Source organism: Phyllostomus hastatus, unplaced genomic scaffold (assembly GCF_019186645.2).
Source record: "Phyllostomus hastatus isolate PE091 unplaced genomic scaffold, TTU_PhHast_1.1 phas_contig_86, whole genome shotgun sequence".
In the NCBI taxonomy this organism is placed as follows: Eukaryota; Metazoa; Chordata; class Mammalia; order Chiroptera; family Phyllostomidae; genus Phyllostomus; species Phyllostomus hastatus.
Genome location: NW_025333977.1, coordinates 45,090,390 through 45,100,508, shown reverse-complemented (window position 1 = coordinate 45,100,508; position 10,119 = coordinate 45,090,390).

The window sequence follows — 10,119 nt, the reverse complement described above, 5'->3', positions numbered from 1 at the left end:
TTAAACAAATCCGTTCTTCCCTTCTTCAGTAAAGGTGAAATTGACCTTTATACATCTTCTATGTTCTACTTTTCCCTGTGTCACCAAACATGAGTCAATGAGACACTAGAGAGACTCTCACTTTTCAGTGAAATTTTCAATGAGCAGCTCTAGAATGAGGTGGGCCCTCTGTTCACCACTGCCTTCCCCTGGCCCCACTACACCCTCAGAACACAAGGTCTAATAGTATTCACTCTGAGATGTACTGAGAAGACCTGACCAGATTTAAATGCCTCCCATTCATTCATTGCCTTATTAATTTAATATTTATTGGCTCGTATGTTTTGTATATGACAAAAATATAGTTCCTCCTCTTATGGAACTTATAGTTTAGTTAAATAGGTAGCTATTAATTCAATAATCACACAAACAAAAGTTGAACTTCAAACATGAGAAGTGTTTCCAGGAAATAGACAAAGGACAAATAAGTAAGGTAGGGATATTTGACTTGGTCAGGCAATGAAGGACTGATGGGGATTTAACATATGAAGAATAGGTAGGAGTGGCAGGGAGAATGTTTTAGGCTGAAGTGCTATCATTTGTGAAAGTTTTCTTGTGGGAAAAAGGAGACATGACAATCTCAAGTGACTTGAAGGAGGCCAGTGATTAAAGTTCCAACAGTGAGGTGGAATGCGGTACAAGGTGAGGATAAATGGGGCCTATAGGCCACGTCAATGATTTTAGCAAAACATCTGATAAAAGTTTCTATGGAGAGATTTGATGGATTAAAAATAAGATTGGTGAGAGGGCTGCAGGGATGCTGGTGGACCAATTAGTAGGTTTAGGTGACAACTAATGCAACGTGGATTAATGTGTCACTCATGTAAAGGGAGACAAGTGAGAAAATTCAAGATATATTTAGGAGGTAAAATCACCATTACTTGATGCTGAGTTGAAAATGGAGATTTTAGGGAAAAGAGGGATTTCAGGCCTATCCCATTTATTGACAGAGAGAACATTAGAAGAGGATCTGTATCAGGGCTAAAAAAGGCATGGGTTCAATTTTAAACATAATGAGCTTATAATGCCTTTAACTCTTCCAAATAGGCAGGTGGACATCTTTTCATCTAGTGTATTTGTGAAGAAAGAGATAAGTTTGTGAGAACTATATGAACCCACAGAGATCTGAATATCTGAATAATCACTGGTTTACTTCAAAGATGTCCCTAACAAATATTTTTAAAATTGCATGGACAATGAATTCATTCATTCACTCATTAACTACTGTTTTATGAAACTACTTTTATGTACTAGGCATTGTTTCAGGCAACGGGGATATTATGCTTAGTGGCAATTATTCCCATTATGAAGATGCATTCACTAAATATTTGTGAAGTCCATATTATGTGCTAGGCAAGATGCCAAGCATTAAGTTCTAGCAGTGAACAAAGCAACAAGCGTTGACCTTAGCTACGGAAACATGATTGCCAGAGTAAGAGTGTTGCAGACTGCCTGACTCAGAAATCTGTTTGCTCGACAGAAGCTGTTGATGATTTTCTAATTTTCTGAAGTTGATTGCAGGGGATGTTACTAGGTTTTGTTCAGAAGTGTATGCACTTTTGTAATAAATCACTGGTTGATTAAACCCATTTAATAATGGGTTTTGATTGTTACTCATTGCTATAATGGAGAGCAATCAACTCTTTCTTAGGAGCATGAGAACTTTATATTCCCAAAGCTATAAAGAAAAGCATTCCAGGATAAAGAAATAGAGAGAGATGGAGATGCTGTTACATTTGTGCAGAGAAAAGGGGAAAACACAGCAATTTACAACAATATTTGGGAAAGGCAGATGGAAAAAGAAGTGTGATGGTTCTGAATCAAGAGCCTGATGGGCAAACTTGAGAAAGAGGAAGGCTAAGCAAGTAGAGTAAACAAGAGGAAGAGAGGTGTGAGTTACAGTAGGAAAAGTATCCAGGGGCTATTACATGTGATAAACACAAGGCCCACGGGCTGAATCCTGGCCCTCCACCTTGTTTTATCTGGCCGTGTACCTTGTTTCTACCCAGGGCAGTGCCAAGCTCCTTGCCCTTAGTTAAGGAGTAGTTACATTTATACAGTCCTAAAATTACATTCGGACCTTTGATGGCAACCTCGAGGCTGATGTGGCCCCCAGTGAAAATGAGTTTGACACCCCTAGGCTAGATCATATACAATCTTGCAAGGCAAGATTGTGAAAGGAATTGACAAAACTGGCACTTGATTGAATGTGGGATGTAAAAGATATTAAGAACTCAAGCTCCAGTTTCTGCTGTAAGAAACTGAAGGAATGGCCATGACACCCACCGAAACAGGTGCAATCCAGTGCTACAGTGCTATTATAAAAGAATGTACATCAAGGCACAAAAAGAGTTAGCATATAATACATTCAGGGTGGAAGATTAGAACCCATAGAGAGCAGATAACATATGACATGAGTATGTGCTCTCCGGATGGGGTCAAAACCAGGAAATGGGGTCAAAACCAGAACATTCCCTGCCAAAAGCATAGCACAAAAGCATAGCACAAAAGCATAGAAGTGAATATCATCATAGTTATCACCACGAATGAAGAAACCCCAGGAGTTCCGGATATGCCTAATGAGTTCGGACTCTCTTCTTTAGAAATGAGACCACACTTTCCCACTCAGCTGTGCCCAGGTGTCCTCTGATAGTTGCACCAGATCATGATTCAAAGAATAGCTTCTTCTCCTGGACATATATACTTTGTCTTTGTACTTTGAAATTGATTTAGAAACTAGACTGAACTCAGTAACTGAGTCTGAGTAACTCACGGGTACCAGCAAATAAACCAACCTTGAACACTTTTCCCTATCCCTAACATCCTAGAAGAGAGAAACTAGAACTTGTTAGGTAAATCACCCATACTCTCCTCCAAAAGAGGAGCAGTGATCTGAAGAATAAGAGTGAAGCCCGGACAGCATATATGGCGGTTTACTAAAATTCGATTTATTTGGGCCTTAATTAGCATATTGTATACATTTATTTTAGATTCATTCTCTTTTTCAAATGAGAATAAACCTAGAAAATAACACACAATCTTAATATTTCACCACGTTATTCTTATTTTTACAGTTCTTTCACAGTTCCTTTAATTGTTAAAATTATGAGGAAAATAAATTATTTATAATATTTTGAGTTTGCAAGTTCAATAATTTTTTTTCTTTGTATAAACTTTGATCTTTTTTCTTTCTTCTAATATTTGTTCTGGAATCTGTGGATTATCTCAGAAAGAAAAAAATATTTTTTTAATAAAAATTCTCTAAATGCAAATAGTTTTGTCTATTTCTTATACTAGGACTTTTTTTACCATTAAAATATCTGAGCACTGTACTTAGTAGCATGTATTGTGGTTCATGCAACTGCCCAGATGTTAAACTTAGGCATCACAGATTTCAGTTATTTAAATTAAATGATTTATGGAATCCATGGTTTATTTCAAATAGAAAAAATGAACTAATTGAACTGTTGTTAGAGAAAAGGAGAAAACCATATTAGGTTTTGCTGATTGCAACAGTATTTTATTAGCTTCTTTCAATTAAACATATTATCAAAATAACTGAAATCCATTTTCTGGGCTAAATACGTTTCTATTTAATTATAAATATCTGTTTTTTTAATCAAGTACAATAGAAATATAAGAAATTTCAAATATGAAAATTTGGTATTTTGCGGAAACATAACTAAACATGATGAAATTATTTGTTTCATGAATATATAAAAGATAACTCAAATGAGCACATTTTAGACATTATGCTAGACTTCTCGCATACAGTTCTCATCTAATTTCAATGCAATACAATGAAATGGTTATTATAAGCCAAAAAGGACAGATAAAGAAATCAATTCTCAGGAAGTTTAAAGTAGCTTGCCAAATTTTACAGAACTACTAGGTTTTTGTTTACCTTCTACAATGAGAATGTGAGTAGACTAAAAATGGCAAAAGGAGAACTTCTCAAATACATAGAATGAGAATTCAGAAAGCTGAGAGAAGTGTTCTCATCCACTTAACACCCGAATAACTAAAAATCTCATTAATGCTGTGGGCTATCTCTTTTGGGAAAAGCAACATATAAATAATAACTTAAAATTTTTCATTAACTGACTATATCTTTGTTGTCATTTTTGTGGATATCTTTGTGGTTATTATTCTATATAAAAGATTAAGTGGGAAATAGATAAACTTGAAAAAATCATTTGGAGAAAAAGTTTAAATTTTATTGGATTGTCTTTTAAAATTTTTTCAAAAAATAGAAAATATTTCTTGTAGCAATAAATTACAATGACTACTTTAATCTACTAGTTCATTGCATTTTTAAAAATCAACTTTAGCATAATCAAATAATAGATATAATCTCAGTACTTATTTTGACATATCATAATCACAAGTACTTTGAATGTTTTAAAATTTATTATATTTTTAAATAAGTTTAGAGTTAGCTGTAGAAAATAAATAGAGAGACTAATAGAGAAATTAAATAGAGAAATTAAACAGTTCTTTTTTAAATAAACAAGTTGTTCAAAGCCAAGTTATATATGTAAGTGATATACTTCTAAGGTCTTTCATGCTGGAGGTGACAGAACACATCATCAGCCCTGCTGGGCTGTGCCAGCAGACTCAGGGAAACACAAATTTCTATTGAATATTCACTTTGTTATTTCTACAATCTGCCATAGAAAATGTACTGATTTTTATGTAGGAGAGAGGATTTGATGCTATTTGCATTATCAGACAAGAAATAGGCCACTTTTATGGGTACATATTATACAACATAAAAGTTTAGTAATTACTATTTTTGATAACCAGACTGAATTAAATTCCAATCAATTTAATAAATGCATATACATGTATTCCTATTTTTCCAAAGAAACTGGAAATAGTTATCAAATAGTTAAGTAAAGGCAACCATAAAGATTGAGCATATAATTGAAATTAGATCCCCATATCCGATTTGCTATTCCTCAGTAAAGAGCAAAATGGTCGATATACAAAATCTAAAATTATGTAGAATCATGCAGAAAATATCTTCACACTGGTCATCTGTATGTTGCATCTTGATCATCTTCACAGGAAATGTGTAGGCAAAGCCACGGCACATGTATGGAGTCAAATCTGTTCCAGATTGGGTGATGCAAGGCCATCAAGCAAGGGTGAGTAGGTCTGATCACGAATGGAAATGCCCTTCCTACCATTTTTAAATTGGCTTTTAAGGTAGTAAAGTGATAGAAACACAAAAACCATAATGAATATGCTAATCAGAATGGTGGGAGAAGGGGGAGAAGTATAAAATACAGTGTAAAATATAGAGAAATCAACTTTATCCTGTATGGGTGATTTTCAATCCAGGTTAAATGTGTAAATTACATTTTTTAAAAATACTAATTGTGGAAAGATTTTTTTTAAATTCCAATACCTCAGCCTCATTTCATACCAATTAAGTCAAAATCCCTAGCCATGTCTCCGGAGCCATTGTGTTCTTTATTAGAAATCTTCCAGTGATATAAATGTGCCACTGGTGTTGCAAATACCTTGCTACTCAATGCTGACAGAATAGTATAAACTTCATTTTTAAGTCTAAGTCCAAACTGAACCGTGACGATATTTAGTAATCTGGATCTGGTTTACTTATATAAATTTCCTGTCAGTCTGGCTCCTTTATAGTGCAGTCATGTCCCTCTGGATCCCCATGCAAGTCCCCAGTCTGTTGTCTTTAACCCACATTTCCAGTGTACTGAGTGATGGCACAATCACAGTAACAGTAGTGGCATCATCTATATATTAGCATAATCCCATAGAATATGTCAAAGCACTTCCATACATGGAGCCTCACTAGAAAACACAGGTTTTCAATTGTGCGCAACTTCGGAGATGACAAGGTACAACCTCCAAATGTTCAAGTAACAGAAAATGAGAAGTGAAAAAGTTAAGTGACTTTTTTCCACTTCATGTCCACAGGTCTTTTTACCATACAAGAGTTTACACAAAGAGATTGTTAATAAGTATGTAAAATGCTCAACATTTCTGAGTAGATGAATATATTATGATTTATGCATAGAATATAATTCTTTTTTCTTACAACTGGATTGTAAGGTAGATGATAGGAATGATACTTAAGTATATGGAATAACAGGACACAAAATATCTATTATAATAGTAAATAAAAACAAGATTTTTGAAAAGTATGCAGAATTGTGATCTCATACACACACATGTGGTTTGTATTAAAAAGAGGAAAAAAGAGAAGTGCAAAGGTTAAATTTCTTATTCACTATAGCAAAAGCACAGATATGCAATCATAAAAACTGCACAAGATGTTTTTAGATACATGTTAAAAAGCATGTATCTAGAATATAGGTTTATCCTATAGATCTACGATATTTTAAAACTAGTTGTTTTCTCAGCTTCTTTGTACCTAGGGGTTGCCATGTAACTCAGATCTTGTCAATGAAACATAACCAAAAGGCTATTAGGGCTTCTCGTAAAGCATTTATTTTTGTGTTAAAAAGGCAGATGTGACTGGCTCCATTGTTCTGCCCACTTCCTCCTTCAAACGTGATTTGATTCCTGGAAATATAGCAGCAATCATAAGTCGGTAAGTCAATACTCTACAGACAGAAACTCACATAATAGGAGGATTATGGGTCTTTGATGACACCATAGATCTGTTGTACCCGTCCTGGACTACCTATGTCCAAAATTCCAAAATTCTTAAGTGAGATCATGCACGTGTTAAGAAATCATTTAGCACTTAGGCCACTAGTTCAGGTAGCCTGTAACATAAAGCTGAAACATTGCTATCAGGTAAAACCATTTAGAAAAATTAAAATATGATGCAGGGTCACACACACACAAAAGTATATATGGAATTGAACCATCAAATTCTAGACGATGAAATTTTTCTGTCATGCACAACACTACATGCACTCAGACAAAAGAAAAGAGCAACATGAAAGAAGACATAATGCTTACTTATGATAAGGGAAGAACTACAAATACATTGGACAAATATTTTAAAAGGAAACAGGCATAGTGATAAATATAAAATGTATTTAAAAATAAATATTAATAGCTAGTAAAAATTAAATCAGATTAGAGAAGATTCAAAAGTTTGAATTATCCATTGATAGTAAAAGGTCAAGAAAGCAACACTTTTTACACACTCAATGGAAAAGTAAGTTGATATTAATCAGGAGGAAAATACAGTATTAAGTATAAAAATATTAAATGTACATATTAGTTGAGTAAGCAATTTTTCCTGGAATTTATTTTATAGATATATTAAATAAATGCAAAAGCCTTCAAAGATATAGGAATCTGGGTATTGCAAAATTGTTTTAATATTAACAATAAAATGAACAGAGATGTCCAAAATGTTAACCAATTGTGGATTATTTAATAAATAACTGTTCAGCCCTGGCTGGTATGGCTCAGTGGATTGAGCACTAGCCTGGGACACAAGGGTTGCCAGTTCAGTTCCCAGTCAGGGCACATGCCTGGGTTGCAGGCTAGGTACCTGGTGGGTGGCACGTGAGAGGCAACCACATGTTGATGTTTCTCTTTCTCTCTCTCTCTTTCTCTCTCCATTCCCCTCTCTCTAAAAGTAAGTAAATAAAATCTTTAAAAATAAATAAATAATCATTCATACAGAAAAGGAAATTTTATTTTCTTAAAATTAAGATTCATAAGCATTTAGACAGGGGACAGGGAGAGAAAGGAAGCAGGAAATGTCTATAATGCAGTAGGTACAGGAAAAGCAAGTTACTTTGCAGAAATATACAAAATTGTAATTCATTTTTTTTTTGCAAAAAAACTAGTAATTGCATAACACTGTATAAAATACTCTTAAATTTAAATATCTGGAAGAACACATATTAATTTAATAGTAATTATTTCACAGTTGGGACAGGCATATGCAGGAACTAATAACTACTTTATATAACTCTGAAAAAATTTGAACAATTAACCCATCACACACACACAATGATTAAAGTGCAACTATCTTCAAAAACAACTATTCAGATTTGTTTCAAGGGAATAATTTATGACATTTCTTGAATACACCCAAAAAATATTAAGAAAAAATTTGAGAAAAATAATGACTCTTTTTTTTCCTTGATGACAACTCCCAGGCTTTTCAGTTGTATTCTAAATGAGGTCAGCTCTATGAAAATCTATTTCTATTTTTTCCATTGAGTTATTTGTTATATTGTCTAACCTATAAATATCTACAAGATTTCCTAAGACCTATGATACTACCCCACATATTTAAAGGTTTAAATTTAGGAATCAAAGCCATGAGTGCATGGCTTAATCCACTGAAATTCTATTGCATGAAAACAAAAGAATGTCAAACTTGGAAGAAGCCTTGGGACACCATACTTTACTGCAAAGAGGAAGAAAAGTCCACAAAGGTTGGAGTAGAACTTCCCAGACACTAGCAGGAAAGCTTTTGCATGGCTAAAGAAAACATCAGCAAAATGAGAAGAGAACCAACCATATGGGAAAATATATTTGCAAATGATACAAGGGTTTAATCTCCAAAATATATAAAGAACTCACACAACTCCACTCCAGGAAGACAAACAACCCAATTGAAAAATGGGCGAAGGACCTGGACAGACACTTCTCCAAGGAGGACATATGGAGGGCCCAGAAATATATGAAAAGATGCTCAGTATCACTAGGTATCAGAGAGATGAAAATGCAAACCACAATGAAACACCACTTCACACCAGTCAGAATGGCCATCATAAACAAAGCAACAAACATCAAGCACTAGCAAGTCTGTGGAGAAAAGGGAACCCTAGTACAGCGTTGGTGGGGATGCAGACTTGTGAAGCCACTGTGGAAAACAGTATGGAATTTTCTCAGAAAACTAAAAATGAAACTGCCTTCTGACCCAGCAATTCCACTGTTGTGATTATACCCTAAGAATCCTGAAACATCAATTCAAAAGAACCTGTGCACCTCAATGTTCATAGCAGCACGATTTACAATAGCCAAATGCTAGAAGCCACCTAAGTGCCCATCAGGTAATGAGTGGATCAAAAATTTACACAATGGAATGCTATGCAGCAGAAGGAAGAAGGAGCTCCTACCCTTTGCAATAGTATGGATAGATCTGGAAAGCATTATGCTAAGTGAAATAATCCAGGTGGTAAAAGACAAATGTTATATGATTTCCCATATAACTGGCACCTAATCAACAAAACAAAGCAAGCAAAATATAACCAGAGACATTGAAATAAAGAACAAACTGACAGTAACCAAGGGGTGGGGATATGGTAGGGGGAAAGGTTCTACAAGGAACGTGTATAAAGGACACATGGACAAAGCGAAAGGGGAGTAGGATCCAGGGTTGGAGGTGGGGATGGGTGGGGTTGGGGAGAGTGGTGGGGGGAAAATGGAGACCACTGCCTTGAACAACAATAAAACAGAAAAAGACCAAAAAAATAAAGAAAGAAAGAAGAAAGGAGAGGTTTCTATGAGGTGAGTGGTAATTAATCTTTCTCTGTTACAGTGAGTTTAAAAAAAGACATGATTTTGTTATTTGCTTGGGATTTAGAGCTTTGACTACCATTAGGCCTTAGAGAAAGTAGTGTTAAATGGATTTGGTAAGGGTCCTAATTTAGTGTCTTTGGGCATGATGAAAAAAAAAAGAATCAAAGAAAATGAGTAAGGAATTGCTTATTGTAACATCAATAATTTAGCATTAATATAGAGAGCAAATATCAGCAACCATAAGGATCTGGATGAAGGTGACATTAGTGGTCTTAATTAGGCATTGATTTTTTTTAGTATTCTGCAGAATAATTATGAGAAGTAACTAAGCAAAGCTCATAGAATAATACAACAAAAGTAATATACCAAATGCAGGTGAATAAACCTGTTATTTGTATAAGAATGGAGTTTTTGCTCCAGAATCAAAAGCATAAACATTTGATTAATCTGAGTTAAAAGGTTCAGCCTCAGACATTATTTTATGGAGTGATGGAAAAAGAGGAGGAAACAAAATGAAGAATTAAGTGTAGATTTACATCTTCCAACTTTTCTATGAATTGCTCATACTGTTTACATGCA